This window comes from Pinus tabuliformis, chromosome 7 (genome assembly GCF_031772625.1).
Source record: "Pinus tabuliformis cultivar Carrire ecotype Pingquan chromosome 7, CPIR1, whole genome shotgun sequence".
NCBI classification, from domain to species: domain Eukaryota; kingdom Viridiplantae; phylum Streptophyta; class Pinopsida; order Pinales; family Pinaceae; genus Pinus; species Pinus tabuliformis.
In genome coordinates, this window is record NC_142293.1 from 1029668836 (window position 1) to 1029688098 (window position 19263).

Genomic DNA, 19263 nt, shown 5'->3' on the forward strand with positions numbered 1-19263 from the left:
AAAATTCTAGGGGGCACCCTAGTCTAATGATGCTCGTGATAGCAAGTCACAGCCTGTGTGATCATGCGCAAGAGACGAGCCCATCATCTAGGCACACCAGTAGTATGTCGCTGTAACTGCAAAGGTAGCTCGTCGATCCTCACATCTGGAATACCGAGAGTAAGGCTCTCAACCTGCTCCTGCACAGCTGTGAGAGTCTCAGCCACATCAAGGTCACGAAGAATAACCCTCCCAGCAGCCTCTCTTACTGGGGCAGTGGCTGGCACTCTCTGGCGAACTACTGGACGAACAGGACCAACATCTGCATGTACACAAGAGTTTGATTAAAGTCTTGATAGAATAAAGCACAAGGACATTATAAATAAAAACAGTAAATAGTGATATGGTCAAAGATTTTACCAATAGCGCCCCACTGCTCGCCATTCGGCAGTACTAAATCCGAATCACCCCAGAAGTCCATGCCAGCATATGGATACTTGGCATAAGCCATCTCCTGACGATCAAACCACCTCAAGAAGGTATCAGAAAACGAAATCTGAGACTGGCCAGCATGCCTAGACATATGGTCAACCCACCTCTGCATATGTGGCTCAGTAGGAGAAGGTAAGTCGAGTGCAATGTACTGCGGCTGCATCAGTGGTATCTTCTCCAAGGCAAAGGCGGTCAAAACAGAACCGAACCCAAAGTTCTTCAACCTCCCGTCCTTTATCTTGGTCAACTGACTTTTCATCACAAGAAGTATTGCATCGCACCAGTTGAATATTTTCGGTTGGAGGCATTCCAAGGCATGCTGCATATAGGATCTGTTGGCTACATGAAGAGACGCACTACCGGCCATCCTACCAAAAGTAAACAAGATAGACCTAAGGGACCTGTCAGTGACATCACGGATGATGATCTTGCCATCCTTACTCGGCTGAGATCCTTCCCTGCAATACTGGCGGACATAATCTCTCACAGAGTCACTCCCTCGGGCCGAACCTGACAAAGAAATGGGGGCACCCCGCCTCGACAAGCCAGTCAAGAAGTAAATGTCTACTGCAGTCAAGGGGATAGATTTGCCCCTAATCTAGAAAACTTGATTGATAGGATCCCAAGCATCGAGCAAATACTACAGTAGGTTGATCTGCTGTCTCATGCTAGAGATGCGCAAGAACTTCAGCAAACCACAGTTCTGCAGTGCGTTCACTGTAACAGGATCATGTAGGGCAATCATGTCCTCTTCTTCATGTTCTCGCTATCGCCATGTAAGGGTCATTTTGCTCCAATATCTCTGCAAAAACAAACAAGAGAGGAGATTAGATCCTGATTTTGATGAGAAACAGGGAAAAATTCCATTAAAAACTATGCAACAACTTTCCTTTCTACACCCAACGCACCTGCACATGTGTTATAGGTGCGTTGAATGTCAAGTTACCTTCATGATGACCCACATTCAGCGCAGGTTTCGATATGCCCAGGGTGCATTGATGGCAGAACGAGCCCATCAAACCCCAGGGGCTCAGAAAATCAGAAAATGAAGCACAGAATGCAAAAAGGAAACCATGAAATGAAAGAGCTCAGGTTTAGCTCCTACCTAGTCCAGACGGCGCCGAGAATCGTCCACAGAATCTCCCGAAATCAGCTGATGAAAATCAAGGGGAAAGAGGCACCTCCAAAGCTCCAACAAACCAAGTTCAAATGAAATGGTAAAATGAGAAGTAAAAACACTTTTTAATTACTTTTTACGTAGTTCAAAGTAAAATATTAGCGTTTTAATCTCATTTTCAAACAAATGTTATTCATTTCTAACTAGTTTGATGTAGCAATTGAAAATGCAGTACTATCTTTGAAAAGAAAAGCTATTTATGGTAAAAAACCAAAACAAGACCATCTTATCGAGCAATTTTAGCACATAGTTCATGCTCGTTAAAAAATAAACATAAGACCGAGCAAGTGTTTCAATCCGCATTTAAGCTCATTAAAAAATGAACTATCCTCCGGTAAATAACCACCGTGAATGTAACATTATCAACCATTAAAGCCTTGGTCGTGTTTGCACCGTCACCTCCACTTTTCCATTGGCCGATCATTCACCTCCATTTGATTGTTTACCCATTTTGAGGAACAACTGCGAAGAGTGATTTCACTAGCCATCCTTGTGACACTGCCGTGCTTGGAAAATTCCAACCCTTACCTGGAATCAGCTGCTACCCATTTTATCACTCGTTCCTCAAAAGATGAGTCTTCTTTAATCTCTTTTCATCTAACTCGTAAAACATGAAAAGATTGTCGAGTTTTGGCCTTCCAGCTCGTTAAAGCGACCGGAAGTGCTATCCCTCCTCTAGATTTTAATCTTTTTGGACCTGAGGGATTATTGCACAAAACGATCGAGCGCTTGTTGTTGCTGGGAAAAGTATCTATTCAGAACGCCCCTATCCCACTCTAAGGTGTGACAGTGCCTTAGCAACAAACAAGGAAAACTACTTGAGTATTCTTCTTTATGAAATGTAAATAGAGAGGAAGGATGAACTAACCTGTGTCTTGCGCTAGTTTGTTGATCTAATCGCTCTCCTCTTTGTCAGCTTCCAGCTATCTGCTCCCTTACTGGTCCAGCTTCATCAAGTTCCTACAAGATCACAGAAGAGGGAAACTACACAAAGACATAGATTTACATTCATAAAAAGCTTAGGATCAGATTAAGCTAAACATGCAAATATAACAAAACATCACTGCTACACAAGCATGTAGGAGAAACTCAAATAGTTTTATTGATGCAATAAGAAGATCCAGGAGGAGATACAACCAAGTCAGTCCCGATCTAGCATCTACCTCCCAGCAAAGGAATCCCTTCCTCACCTCCAACAAAGCATAAATCACCCAATGCACTAATCTCAATCTCAAACCAACAGCAATTCTCTGCAAAGTACAAAATTCCAGCCTCTGGATCTATGGGATGAGGGATCCATATATAGATGTAAGCAGAGAGGATGAGTCAGCTTATGTTTTGACTTGTGGCTTCTCTCTGTCAGTTCTTGCTTCCACTTGGAGACTGAGAGCCTCTTACTCATCACTGGTCAAATTCAGTGAGGCAAGTGTCATTGGAGAAGATTCTGGAAGCTTCCATTGTCTCTCCACCTTGTTGAATGACTCTGCCACTTGTCATTTCCCGCTCAGCGCACCTGGGTAGTGCATTCAAGTGCGTTGCAACACACATAGCCAGTGTATTTGGGTGCTTTGCAACGCAGCCAGCTAGTGGAGCATCTGAATTGATCCTGATTTGACAAGTTCTAAGTAGTTTCTGGTGGAGAACTTCTGGGAGAAGCTGTCATTGGTTGACCTTGTTCCTTTAGGGGCAGGAACAACACTTTTAGGGACTTTGGATTCCTTGGATTATGGACATTTCATGCTTAGAGCTGCAAGGCACAAAAACGTCTATAACAGTTGCCCCCTAAAGTATGAGGCCGTTTATCGGGTGAAATGCTTTATTAGGAGGATCCAAAGTTCATTAAATGCTGGGAGGAGACCTGTAATAAGATACAATACAATACATTATTTTTCATACTGTTTTCATGATCTAGCTGAGGCGGGCATTCCCATGCTCAGCTTTATAAATTCATTTTTATGTACACAGGACAGACAATCGTCTGATGGTAGACTGATGATTTTGATGAAGTCATCATCCTTTTGGTATGATGATCATCTGTGCTGCAATGCTGTACATGTCAATGTCTTTATTTTTCCTGAATATATATCGCAGCCCGGATGGATGAAACTAGATCCGGGGTCTTCAATCTCGTCCGATCTTCACTCGAAGTACAAGCCGATCCATGTGAAAAATGTTTTGAAGTCGAACATGGAAAGACATCGCTTGATTACCAGTCAATGATGTAAACTGTTAACAAGCGCGAGAGGAATCACCGATAAGGATGATGACCCTCAAGGTACTGCAGTACAATTCACGTGGTGTGAATAAAGGACTTGGCGTCGAACACCATGCAAAGTCTTTCGGTCGAAGGTCATTGATGTATACATGTCGCCAGAAGTGAGAAACTTGCCATTGAGGCATGCAAGCTTCAAAGTACTGAATGGGGTGTTCCTAGATCAACTTCTTGGATAATGAGCTGATGTCGACAAGAAGCGATCCATCAAAGGAGGGCCTTGATGAATCCCACATCAATGACACGGAACGGAGCAAATGATTTTGATGGAGGTGAAAACGATCTGATGATATATGGTTCAGGGTGGCGGTCATGAAAGAATGAAGTATAATGTATGGTAGTGGATGGGACAAGGGTGACTTCTCTAGATGACTTCTCTTCAACATGTCGGCGAAACTGATGTGATGGATCAATAGCATTTACCCCAAATGTGGATGGTATGGCGAGACCATGGTGATGTGACCGATGAATGAAACAACCCAACCCGACTCAGGCACGGAGTGGAAGTGTCATGTTCAAGAGCGACTTGCTACCAATAAAGGTTCTTTAAGTTTCTTCCCAAATTTTCCCCAGTCATTGTTGACCAGTACCTTTTTATTTTTGTCGAGCTTGAGGAGGATAACATATGCTTGTTCTATAATTTTCCCTTCGGGCAAACCCATCGCTATGTTTTAACGAGCTTAGCGATAGTGAAACTCGTTCTCGTCTAAAGACAAGTTTGTCGCTGTTAATGTTTTTAACGAGTTTAACGACAAGGATAACTCGGTCCTTTTCATTTTTAGAGAGTCTGAAAAGGTACGTAAAGTTAACTCCGGAGTTCCTTTTTCGTCATCTAATCCCTTAAGTTCGAAAAAGTATAAAACAATACAGAAGGGATGAATTTTTGATAGTTTTAACAAGTCGAACAACACAAGCAGTCGATCTTTTTGTGCAATAATCCCTCAGGTCCAAAAAGATTAAAATCTAGAGGAGGGATAGCACTTCTGGTCTCTTTAACGAGCTGGAAGGCCAAAACTCGGCAATCTTTTCATGTTTTACGAGTCAGATGAAAAGAGCTTAAAGAAGACTCGTCTTTTGAGGAACGAGTGATAAAATGGGTAGCAGCTGATTCCAGGTAAGGGTTGGAATTTTCCAAGCATGGAAGTGTCACAAGGATGGCTAGTGAAATCACTCTTCGCAGCTGTTCCTCAAAATGGGTAAAAAATCAAATGGAGGTGAATGATCGGCGAATGGAAAAGTGGAGGTGACGGTGCAAACACGACCAAGGCTTTAATGGCTGATAATGTTACATTCACGGTGGTTATTTACCGAAGGATAGTTCATTTTTTAACGAGCTTAAACGTGGATTGAAACACTTGCTCGGTCTTATGTTTATTTTTTAACGAGCATGAACTATGTGCTAAAACTGCTCGATAATCCAGTCATATGATAAGAAAGTCTCATATAAAACGGCAACATTTAGATTTTTGCCCCACATCCTTTCTTTATGCAAGTTAGGAAACGACTAATCCTACGAGTTTAAAGGGTTAGCCTACGGGTTTAAAGGGAGGACCTAAAAATTTAAAAAATAAATAGCCGCCCCTTGCTTGCACTCCAAAAGGTTTGCATGCCCCCAGGTATAAAGTATGGTTTCAAGGTTACCCCTTCTTTAGTCCAATAAAACATTTGTTTTACCGGGAGAGGCCTACCTCTTACAGGTCACCCAAAGATTGCTCGATTCGCGGTGCAAACAAAACACTTCTTCAGCGGTGTCTACCGAGATAAAAAAAGGTGAGTGACAACGAGCGCCACACACATAACTTTGACAAGAGAATCTTATTCCAGAATAACCCCTATCTCAATCACGGACGGGGTACAGACTAGTCATATTCTCCCGCGGAAACCTACCCTATACCTAAAGTTTTCCTGCCGAAGCAGGCCAGGACGCATGCCCCCTAGGTTCCAGTCATATCCCTCCGAATTACTCACGCTCATCGGGAGGACGGACCGTGGGTTGAGACATTTCTTGCGTGAAGAGACCATTTAGGGATGGTATATGACTATTTGCGATGCGTGATCCGGGAAATGAAAGCTGGTCCACGAGCTTGACCACTCTTCCTTCGTGCGGAAAACACATTACTCTAAAGAGTGAGGAGACGATGGCTCCCATGCAGTAAATATAGTCTCGTCCAAGGAGTAGGTTATAATCCAAGGGTCCTTGAATGACCATTACGTTCATTTGAACTGTCTTCCCTTTCAATGTTATGGGTACATTGGGGAGGATCCCTAAAGGTCGACTGGTTCCTTTATCAAAGCCTGTCAGATTTCTCATTTCAGGCAAAAGCGATGGCGAACCAAGTGCTTTACAAGCAGTAGAGGAAAGGATACTCACAGAAGCCCCCTCATCTATGATGGTACCAGCCATGACCATTCTATATATTTGGACGATAATTCGGAATGGTATGCTTGCTGGTAAACGGGGTCTGCCTAGTTGATTCCAGTCGAACGAGACAACTAGGTTGCTTGGAGGTGGGACCGAGTAAACGACCGTGTACGGATCTGACGAACTTCCTTCCTGTGATAAAGGAATGGGTAGGTTGCCCCCGTGTTCGTCGGAGTCTGTGTTGACGAAGAGAATTTGGATGGTGTCATCCTTGTTCTCTCCAGTGATTGTGTCATTCGAAGATAAAACCTCTGAAGGCAAGACCGGGTCAACTGCCGCCTCGACCTTTTGACTTTCGTCGGGTATGGATTCAGCTGGTTCATCTTCAATGACAGGCACTTCAGCTGACCACTTGAGCGGGCCAGCTGGATTCTCAACTAACGAAGGACTCGGCAAGAGTTTTTTTATATCCAGGAGGAAGTCGTAACGGTGAAACCGGAAGATCATCCAAAACTCTTTTAGCTTCGTCTAACAAGGGACAACGGTGGATGGCGTGATCACCTTCGCACAGTCTACAGGGGGATCTAGCTCTCCCTTTTTGGCCTGGGACTTCACTTTCGCTAGTTGACGGTGTGCTTTCAACATGGCCATCAGAGGTTGACGACACCGGATTGTGCAAACGGGGAGACCAGTCCCTTAGTATCCGAGGGATGCAAGGGCAATCTCTGTGAAAGTGGTCTCCCTTGCAAATGACACATGGCGATTTAGGCCTGGTCAGTGCAGTGTGTGGATTTTCGTTAGAAGACACTTGTTTGCCCCCATTCGCTTTTGGATCCTTCTTCTTTTTCTCTTTCTTCTTCTTTTCCTTCTTCTCCTTAGGAACTTGACTTTTGGCTTTGCCAGCCCCATCAAGCGAAGAGGAAGGAGGAGAGGAAGAATTAGAGGAAGTAGAAGGTTGGTGGGTAACTCTGGACCGGTCTAACTGCTGATTCGATTGTTCAAGAATAATGGTGTTCTGAACGACGTTGGTTGAGAAGAGCCAGACTGGCAAGCCAATTGTCAGTCCTCGAAGCGACAATGTGGCCATATGGGGTGCACCAACATCTCCCCAAGAGAAGAAGGGACTAGGATTTCGACCAAGGGGAATTCCTTGGTTGGTAGACTCCATTTTCTCAACCTAAGATCAACGTAGGAAAAGGGTATGAATATTCCGTTTAAAATAAATTTTACGACGCTTGGACACAACTTGTTTTTTCAATTTTAAAGAGTCAAGAAAAAACAAAAGATGACTCTAGTCTCCTTCGAATTTTAATGAGCCTGAAGTGACAAGTGCTCAGATGGAACTTTTTCGTTAAGGAGTCTGAAAAGGAACGAAAGGGACTGCTCTGGAGATCTAGGTAGAGGGTGTGCCAAACCAATCACAAAACTGCACAATACGTTTTACGGTACGGCAGTCAATCTTCTCGAATGCTATGTTCGGTGCATTGCGATCAGTAGGGCGGCCGACACGGCTTCCTATGGAGAAAAGGTGTTAAGCCTATAGGGGTCTCCCAATATATACTCGACGGTACATGGGAGCACAATCCGTACTGGCACTTATCGTCTCACAGTGGAGGAATCACCCAACCATCAGTGAGGACAATAGTTACCAGGCTTTACGACGCCGGAACACGTCTCTAGCCTAGACCTCTATGTTGTGCGTTAAGTTCCAAAGCGTTGTTAGATTCATTCAATTTATTTTAAGTTGATCTTTCTTAGAAGTTTGCCTTTTTGGATCACCACGAGATGTAGATGTAATTCCTAAATGCAATCTAAAGATGATAAGCAAGCTTTAATTTCTTTTCAACAATGAAAATCCTAGCTACAAGGGGAAAAGAAAGACACAATCTTTTCTCAAAGAGCAAAGAGCACACTGTAGATGCACTTTTCCTAAATCAAACCATACAAACTATCAATATGCAAATGCACAAATGCATGTATTTGTTTTCACTTTCTTAATATTGATGCCTAAAAAGAAAGTTGATGTACAAATTTGAATTTGTTTTCAAGTGAAAAACACAAACAAGCTTCTTTTTCGAAATCAAAAAGGTAGAGAAGATTACGACACTTTATGACTTTGAAATAAACACTCGTTTCGACACTAGAAAGAGACAAATTCAAACCAAAGAAAAAGTAAAAAGTATAATCAACTGTCAACAGCAAAGGAACTTTCTCCTAAGATCAAAATCGACACTTACGACAGATCCAAATCTAAGGACGACAGTATGACTATTCTACTTTTCAATGGAAAACTGTAAATGATCTAACAAATACACAAAGAACACCTACAGTATTTTTGTACAAAGGAGGCAGAATTAAGGCAGAGAAAAGGGGTTTTTAGAAAGGTACACACATTGATAACAGGCTGCAAAAATTAGAGATCAAACTGGACAAGAAGAAACAAAGAACCTCAGCTGCACAAGGCAAGGGCTTATCAGCGCACCTGTTGTACAGAGAAACTGAATTGCAGCGCAGGTAGCCCTCTCGGGACCAGTGTTGAAATGTAGAACCTCTTCACAGAGCCTGCGCTGGGGCAGAAACGAGACTTCTATCCGGGTTCTGGGTCACGGTTTGCAGTTTAATCTATGGATTTTGGCCGAGTAAAAGCAATCAGTAAGGTACAATCAGAGGGATGATTTAAAGGAGGACTAAGAGTTATCACAAAGGGCTATTAGAGAATTTGTGGATCTGCTGTTCAAATCATAAACAAATCTAGTGAGTGGATTTTAAGTAGCAGCTACTTTGCATTTGATAATGGCAAATGCAGTTCGATTGCTACTTCTATGTTTATGAAGCAAACAACAAAAGAAACACAAATAAACTAACTAGACACGGTCCCCAGCGGAGTCGCCATTTTGTTGTTGGGAAAAGTATCTATTCAGAACGCCCCTATCCCACTCTAAGGTGTGACAGTGCCTTAGCAACAAACAAGGAAAACTACTTGAGTATTCTTCTTTATGAAATGTAAACAGAGAGGAAGGATGAACTAACCTGTGTCTTGCGCTAGTTTGTTGATCCAATCGCTCTCCTCTTAGTCAGCTTCCAGCTATCTGCTCCCTTACTGGTCCAGCTTCACCAAGTTCCTACAAGATCACAGAAGAGGGAAACTACACAAAGACATAGATTTACATTCATAAAAAGCTTAGGATCAGATTAAGCTGAACATGCAAATATAACAAAACATCACTGATACACAAGCATGTAGGAGAAACTCAAATAGTTTTATTGATGCAATAAGAAGATCCAGGAGGAGATACAACCAAGTGAGTCCCGATCCAGCATCTACCTCCCAGCAAAGGAATCCCTTCCTCACCTCCAACAAAGCATAAATCACCCAATGCACTAATCCCAATCTCAAACCAACAACAATTCTTTGCAAAGTACAAAATTCCAGCCTCTAGATCTCTGGGATGAGGGATCCATATATAGATGTAAGCAAAGAAGATGAGTCAGCTTATGTTTTGACTTGTGGCTTCTCTCTGTCATTTCTTGCTTCCAATTGGAGACTGAGAGCCTCTTACTCATCACTAGTCGAATTCAGTGAGGCAAGTGTCATTGGAGAAGATTCTGGAAGCTTCCATTGTCTCTCCACCTCGTTGAATGACTCTGCCACTTGTCATTTACCGCTCAGCGCACCTGGGTAGTGCATTCAAGTGCGTTGCAACACACCTAGCCAGTGTATTTGGGTGCTTTGCAACGCAGCCAGCTAGTGGAGCATCTGAATTGATCCTGATTTGACTAGTTCTAAGTAGTTTCTGGTGGAGAACTTCTGGGAGAAGCTGTCATTGGTTGACCTTGTTCCTTTAGGGGCAGGAACAACACTTTTAGGGACTTTGAATCCCTTGGGTTATGGACATTTCATGCTTAGAGCTGCAAGGCACAAAAATGTCTATAACACTTGTGTTGTTCGGCTCATTAAAACTATCGAAAATTCATCCCTTCTGTATTGTTTTATACTTTTTCGGACTTAAGGGATTAGATGACGAAAAAGGAACTCCAGAGTTAACTTTACGTACCTTTTCATACTCTCTAAAAATGAAAAGGACCGAGTTATCCTTGTCGTTAAACTCGTTAAAAACATTAATAGCGACAAACTTGTCTTTAGACGAGAACGAGTTTCACTATCGCTAGGCTCGTTAAAACATAGCGATGGATTTGCCCGAAGGGAAAATTATAGAACAAGCATATGTTATCCTCCTCAAGCTTGACAAAAATAAAGAGGTACTGGTTAGCAATGACTGGGGAAAAATTGGGAAGAAACTCAAAGAATTTTTATTGGTAGCAAGTCGCTCTTGAACATGACACTTCCACTCCGTGCCTGAGTCGGGTTGGGTTGTTTCATTCATCGGTCACATCACCATGGTCTCGCCATACCATCCACATTTGGGGTAAATGCTACCGATCCATCACATAAGTGTCGCCGACATGTTCAAGAGAAGTCATCCAGAAAAGTCACCTGTGTCCCATCCACTACCATACATTATACTTCATTCTTTCATGACCGCCACCCTGAACCATATATCATCAGATCGTTTTCACCTCCATCAAAATCATTTGCTCCATTCCATGTCATTGATGTGGGATTCATCAAGGCCCTCCTTTGACGGATCGCTTCTTGTCGACATCAGCTCATTATCCAAAAAGTTGATCTAGGAACACCCCATTCAGTAGTTTGAAGCTTGCATGCCTCAATGGCAAGTTTCTCACTTCCGGCGACAGGTATACATCAATGACCTTCGACCGAAATACTTTGCGTGATGTTCGACGCCAAGTCCTTTATTCACACCATGTGAATCGTACTGCTGTACTGTGGGGCGATAAAAAGGTGTCTTGTGAACTCCTAATTACCTTCACATTAATTATCAACCCAGGGACGACTTTTTATTTCAAGACTGTACTCTGTCTGAGGCGGCTATTTACTTAAGAGTAATGTTTTGCAGTATAGTGCTTAAAATGCAAAAGTAAATGGGAGCTGGAAACAAAATCTAATTTGAAACAACAAGAAACTAAAATGTTCTAAACTAAATCATTCATTCAAACAACCATCAATCGAGGATATGGTAGCAATAACTCAGTCCTCTAGAAATTGATGAAGGAAAAGGAATTAGAGTATGGATCATGGTTCTGGGAGCATAATAGCGTCTGCTGTGTCTCATGACAGCCTTGATCCTCCTCCCACACTAAAACAGTAAATGCAAGTAAATGGAATGGAAATTAGAGCATGGACCAAAGATCTGGGAGCTAAGCAGCGACTTGTTGACTCACTACAGCTTTAGACCTTCTCTCACACCAAAGCAATAAATGCAAGAAAAAGGAAATGGAAAAAAGTAGCATGAAATGAAATGGATAGCAGTAAAATGAAACAGCAAGAAAGAAACTAAATCTCGCGAGTTCAACACTCTCAATTCTTGGCATCAACTTACATACAAAGAAAGAGCAATCTTTTGTAAATGGAACAACAAATCATCATCCGTATGTACATGTTCTATACTACTATAGCAATCTGAGAATAATGAATGATATGATTACGTTTTTGAACAAAGTAATATTGTCTTCAAGCCTCGCAAATACTTATTTTATATGAATCCAATGATGATAACATTTATACAAATATCTTGCTATGGAAATAGATGTAATTTCGAATAGATTCACTGTGCGTAATACAAAGACATGAGATAAGGAACTCATTCAGATTCAGATATCAATTATGAAGCATAGTCTATCATATGAAAGATATATCAGATTGCTGAAACAATAGAAATAAGCAAACCAAACACAATTTACCGTATAACAATACAACGGCAAGTGTCCGTTGGAGCCGGGCCCGTAGCTTCCAATGGCACCGCCGTAACTTACTTCAGATGCAGGGACGAATTGAACACCAAATCCTTTATATTAATTGCATTAACAAAAGTATACAAAATTAGATCTCAACAAGACTCCATGATCAAAGTTGTTCTGAAACTTATAATTACAAAATATAATCGTCCCCCTCCAATCCTCCTCTCTCTGATCTTTGTTCTCATTTAAATAGAGAAAGATCAGAGAGCATAGATAATTACAACATGATTCTTTTACAAATTTAGGTTGATTCTAACTTCATCTCTTCAACAAAAACAAGACGAATTTGGGTTTGCAGCTGAGATTTGGAGGACGGCCGCAACTGAAAATCTGAGAAAATCGTGCTCAAATAACCCTGTGTTTCTCCCTGTACAAGCCGAATTTGGGCAATCTGTTCCTTTTGAAGATAATTGGGCCCGTTATGGACAAAACCCATGTTCCGGATTTTCCAAATTCGTCTTCATTTGCTCAGAATCGCAACCGCAAAACTGTCACTCCTTAAACCAGCGAATTTCTGAGTTGGCAGATTTAAAAATCAAATCTTCAATCTGGAAGTTACTTTGGAGGCTAAAAATGGTGAATAATGTTATAACCAACTTATTAGCACTATCATTGGTAAAATAATGCATAATAATCAATTTATTAGAAATAAAGGAGAATAAATAATATTTATTCATGAGAGCATAAATAATTAATAAAATGGATTTAAATGATAAATTATAATAAATGTCATGATGAAGAATGGTAGAAATGGGTGAAATAAACGTTCACAAGTGACAATAATAATGGCATATTATCAACTCTACATACCCCCACACTCAATATGTTGCATGTCCTCATGCAACGAAAACTGAATATATTGCATGTCCTCATGCAACCCAAAGACAAAAACCATGTGTTAACCAAGCAATAAAAATTTGAGAATAAATGAATGCTTCCTTAATTAATGAATATTCAATTTTAGTAATCTTGATGAAGGCATAACAATTTTTACATTGACATTCAATTATATGTATATATGAAGTTGCAACAAAATATGATATATGTAACAGCAAACTTCATGAACCATTTTCTCAAAAACTACAAACCAGCTTTTGTTGAAATTTGGCAAGTAAATTTATAATATATGAATGCCTTTATGATCCAAAAATCAGATTGTTTTGATGCATGGATCATGAGATATAAACAAAATGGCTGTAGGTGAGAGTGCATGATTTCCGAAATTTTATGAACCACTATTTCTTGAAATTGTGTGGGTTTGTATTAATGATAGGTATGTGTTTTCCAAAAATTACAAGAATTGGGTTCATAGTTTTAAAAATATGTGGAAATCAAAAAATGAAATTGTATGCCTTAAATAAGGAAGAAAGTAGAAAATATCCATCATGCATAGCAATTCCTCCCCCTCTCTGAAAAATTAGCATGTCCTCATACGATGCTAGAAAACAAATAGAGGTGGTTGCTACCAGCTGTTGAATTCTATGCTTGGTGTAAAACAACATGGAATAAGGGAGGTGTTGAGAGTGAATAAGAATAGCAATGGATGATAAAGAATATAAATGGCGTGGTGATAAGAAAAAAATGAAGGAACACTCCCCCATACTCGGAAATGATATGCTGCTGAAAAAGGGAGAGTGGTAAAGATGTGGAATGAAAGATGACAAATAATGCTCAAAATAGATTTTGATGAAATTCTCCTAAATTCATAATAAATTAGAAAACTATGCCATTTTACCTCAAGTTTTACCTCCAAAAAAATGTGGAATGACATATATGGACTGGCAGTTGTTGAAGCTGATGTAGATAGAGTTGGTGCTGAAAGTGATGCAAAAGGTGGAATCCAGAGAAGCACATCATATCTGAAGAATTGTTCACGAGCCTCCACTGTGAAGTGCAATAGTGTGGTCATGCTACGAATAGAATTTCCCCTGCATACTTGTTGTTCTCCTGTAAACAAAGCACTATTTTGCATACAATGTTCTTGAATCCATAGTGTTAGCTTTGAATAGCAACAGATAATATGCAGGCAAAATTGCAATTAGAAAAACTCAAATCAACGAGGTATGGCAAAGTGCAGTAATCATATCGCATGCAATCCCATAATGCATACATTCCCCCCTCCAATTGGAAAATGGGTTCCATAACCATAAAGCATATGAAAGGGGTGGTGCTGACGGCAAGGCAATGGAATGAACAATATATCAGTAAGGGAGGCAGAGTACACTTATCAATGATAGGATGGTGAAAGTTATGGTTATTTTGAGAGCAAAGTGTGTAAATATAGTTATGAATAAGAGATAGGACGTTTTGGATTGATGATAGTTTATACAAAACGAAAAAGGACAACAATGTGCTAAAAAGATGCTTTGCTGATAGTATTCTAGCTGAAAATGATGCGATTGATCATAAAACAAATTCTCATGCATAAAGGTTCAAACAGGGAAAAAGTTAAGGAAATAACTTCTCTGATAAAAAGAAAATAAGAAAAGGGTATTATAATAATAATTGACGAAAAGATATAACTTCAATACCATAAGCAGAGCCACTGCTGCCAGCAGGCGTCCATAGCCTCGGCAGGGTTGCTTTTTAACCCATATGAGCCAGGATCCTCAATTTATAAATGGAGAGTTTTAGTGCTATTCTACAGAAGAGATCAGTGTGCTGGCGTGGTAACCAGATAACCACACTGCCATTCACTAGGAGGTAGCAAAAGTGATCAGGCCGACTCGTGATGAGACCTCCTGTTCCAAGGATAATTTGGCTATCCAATGGATCATAACCCTGGTGTGGTGGCCATAATGGGAATGTCACTTTGTTACAGCCTTATGAACATGGTAGGCTGGCTCGTAATGAGACCCCCTATCCTCCATCTGCGAACAAAATTTTGTTGTTATTACACATTTTTATGATAAAAAGAGGGAGGCTCAGTACTCCTTAAGAGCAGGGATGGCGGAAGAAGTTGAACATGTCAATATATAAAAAAATACCCATAATCTCATTTATTACAGACGGAGAAGATTATAACCAGGAAGGGTAGAACCAGCATGGTATTAAGATGATCAATCAATATCATGTTCAACAGAAAACAATGCAGTAAAGTAGTATATAAATAATTGTGTCCCTTCTAAAAAGAATCTATCATCAAGGAGTTGTCCTGTTAAAGATCATAACGTGAATGATATTAACTTGCTTCAATAGAATCCATAATTCTTGTCCTCATAAAAGTAGTGTACTTCATGCGATGAAAGAGAATTAGGAAAATGTAGTTGAGCTGACTATGAATAATCCCACAAGAGAAAGGAAATGGTTGCCCTCAAAAATATTCCCAAAGTGTTGTTCTTTTGAATGAACAGCAAAAACACTCACAAAGCGGTGTTTTGTGTAAGGAACATCAAAGAAAATGCACACCAAAAAACAAAAATACATACAAAAACGTGAAAATGCAAATGTCGTTCGAAAAATCACAAATGCTGTTTCTTCTGAGAAAGGAACAGCAGAGACACTCAAATGTTGTTCCTTTTCGCAAAGGATGAGCAAAAACACACAAGTGCTGTTCCTTTTCGCAAAGGAACAGCAAAAACATGCACGTGCTGTTCCTTTTCGCAAAGGAACAACAAAAAACACGCAAGTGCTGTTCCTTTTTGAAAAGGAACAGCAAAAGCACACAAATGCTGTTCCATTTCGAAAAGGAACGGCAAAAACACACAAATGCTGTTCCATTTCGAAAAGGAACAGCAAAAACACACAAATGCTGTTCCATTTCGAAAAGGGACAGCAAAAACACACAAATGCTGTTCCATTTCGAAAAGGAACAGCAAAAACACACAAGTGCTGTTCCATTTCGAAAAGGAACAGCAAAAACACACAAATGCTGTTCCATTTCGAAAAGGAACAGCAAAAACACACAAGTGCTGTTCCATTTCGAAAAGGAACAGCAAAAACACGCAAGTGCTGTTCCATTTCGAAAAGGAACAACAAAAACACGCAAGTGCTGTTCCATTTCGAAAAGGAACAACAAAAACACGCAAGTGCTGTTCCATTTCGAAAAGGAACAGCAAAATCACACAAATGCTGTTCCATTTCGAAAAAGAACAGCAAAAACACACAAGTGCTGTTCCATTTCGAAAAGGAACAGCAAAATCACACAAATGTTGTTCTATTTCAAAAAGGAACAGCAAAAACACGCAAGTGCTGTTCCATTTCGAAAAGGAACAGCAAAATCACACAAATGCTGTTCCATTTCGAAAAGGAACAGCAAAAACACACAAGTGTTGTTCCATTTCGAAAAGGAACAGCAAAATCACACAAATGCTGTTCCATTTCGAAAAGGAATAGCAAAAACACACAAGTGCTGTTCCATTTCGAAAATGAACAGCAAAAATAGCAAAAACACGCAAAGAATGAATTAGTTGTTCACTGCATTGATGCTGAGGATGAGTTGCACTTTGAATGAAGCAACACCTGAAACACAAAATATAAAATAAATTAGAAAAAAAACAACATTTTATTTAAAAACAATATGTAAATTAAGTTACAACAGCTATGATATTAAAAAAATGATATTTTTGAAAAATGTTTTGGCAGCAATGACAAGACATGAATCTTGAAATTGAAATCAATTCTTCATTTGTTCTATTATGAATCCGTTGGGTAATGCTTTGGATAAAATTCCTTTGTTTTATAAAAATTTCTTTGAAAAATCACTCGTCCATAAATTGACCTTCTTTATTTTCCCAGGACCTGCAAAAAACGAGTGTCTACCTGCAATAAAACATTCAATCATGGAGAAAGAGAGGTGATCGGGCTCCCCTAATCCAAGAATTATGCAAAAAACAACAAGTAGTTACTCTATTATAACAAATCCATAGAGAAAATAACAAAGTAAAATTTATTTGTTACCTGCGGGAGAGCAGTGGTCGACCATACTAACCAGCAATGTTTTAATCACAACTTCTTTGTTTTTCGTCCAAATTGAGTGATTCCAAAGCCAAATGAGAGCTAAATAAAAGGTTTATCTCCAGTAGAAACAGGTTTTAAAAATTCAATCATATGATATGTCAAATTTGTTTAGAATAACCTGCATAATAGTCATTTTCGATTACCCGGCTTAGACCAACATTTGATATTTCAAGCATAACTTTTTCGTTTGATGTCGGATTCGAATGATTCAAATTGGAAATGAAATTAGATTCATTTATTTATCTCCAATAGAAACAGGTTTTTAAGACAAGAAGAATTGATGGGTCAAATACTTTAAGGAACAACTGGAAATACATAGTTTTAAGGGTGCTGATTTACGATAGACAGTCAGTATTTTGATCATAAATTCCCTATACGATATCGAAAATGAGTGATTCCAATTGCATTGTAAACTAGATTCATAGGGGAATCTACCATGGAAACAGGTTTTAAAAATTCATTCATTTAGACCTCCAAAAACTGACTGTCCCAACTCTGTTCCTGAACTGCCCTCTAGATAACCGGTCAATGTTTTGGTTCTAACTTTTTCGTTTCAAATCCAAATTGAGTGGTTCAAATTGGGTTAGAAAGTAGACATCAAGGGCTACCTAGGGTAGAAACAGGTTTTAAAAATATTCACTTTTGGTCCCTCAAAACATGACTGTCACGACTATTTTTCCCGAAAGTTCATCAAGCCCGCAAGCCAAAAAAATGATATTCAAGCATTTTTTTTTTTTTTTTTTTTAAATTGGTGATAAAAATGAAAATGAGTGTTTGTAGAAATTATTATTTCTATTATGATTCATCTACATACACAAATAGATTGAAATATTTATCACCAATGTTGATTTCAATAGCGTGTTGCAACAAAATAAACAACTAGTTTTACAAAATGTGTTTATTTCTTTATTTATTTTTATTTTCTCCACTATCCTACTCTTCTTTGAGAATTGAATATGTTTATGTATAAGAGTATTTCCAGTGGAACCATGTTAGAAATAAGGCCTCATGTATGCATATACCCAAATTCGAAAAATGCATGTTGATAAAAATTAGGGTATGAGAAGCCAACTTCCCTTGAAAAGATGGTTTCAAAAATTTTGAAGTATGGAGTGATGATGCAAACACGTGATGGAGTGAAACCAATCTTCAATATATCCATTACTTTCTTGATTTCCCATCATACCATGAAGTTCTTGAGCTTTGAAAATGGTTTGTTGGCGTAACCTACAAGAAACCTCATTTTTTTTCCATAGCTTCTACAATTTTTGAATTTAAAACATTCTGAATCTCATTATAAATTTTCTTTGATAGCGCATGTGAGATAGAATGGGTGGGAAGGGTGGGTCAATTTGGTAGTTCAACACTGTAAGCATGTTGTACTGGTTTATTGCGGTGAAGGTGTGGAATTAGTTGAGCAGGAAATTCAAAAAAAATGTTGGGCAGTTTCTTACCATAACAGAAGATGTCCTTCATGTGTTCCTTCGAAGCTCCTTCTTCCAATATTCCTGTCAATTAGTTAGTGAAATGGGTGGTGCTTACATCACCACTTGAGTGAAATTATGTGATTTATTTTTCAAAATTTCTATTTTTTTTCTAGTCATTCACAAAAATTCAAACATCTACTTGTACACAATAAAGCAAGAGCAAATCTGTTAGGAAAGCGGACAGTGGAGCAGGGCTTTTACATGCTCCGTACGCAGGTTCTTACCTTCCGTTTTTAAAATCCAACTCTTCCCTAACAGGCACTCATCAGATTCACACTACTCTTTATAAATAGCTACACTCTCCCCGGCAACGGCGCCAAAATGTGGGGCGATAAAAAGGTGTCTTGTGAACTCCTAATTACCTTCACATTAATTATCAACCCAGGGACGACTTTTTATTTCAAGAGTGTACTCTGTCTGAGGCGGCTATTTACTTAAGAGTAATGTTTTGCAGTATAGTGCTTAAAATGCAAAAGTAAATGGGAGCTGGAAACAAAATCTAATTTGAAACAGCAAGAAACTAAAATGTTCTAAACTAAATCATTCATTCAAACAACCATCAATCGAGGATATGGTAGCAATAACTCAGTCCTCTAGAAATTGATGAAGGAAAAGGAATTAGAGTATGGATCATGGTTCTGGGAGCATAATAGCA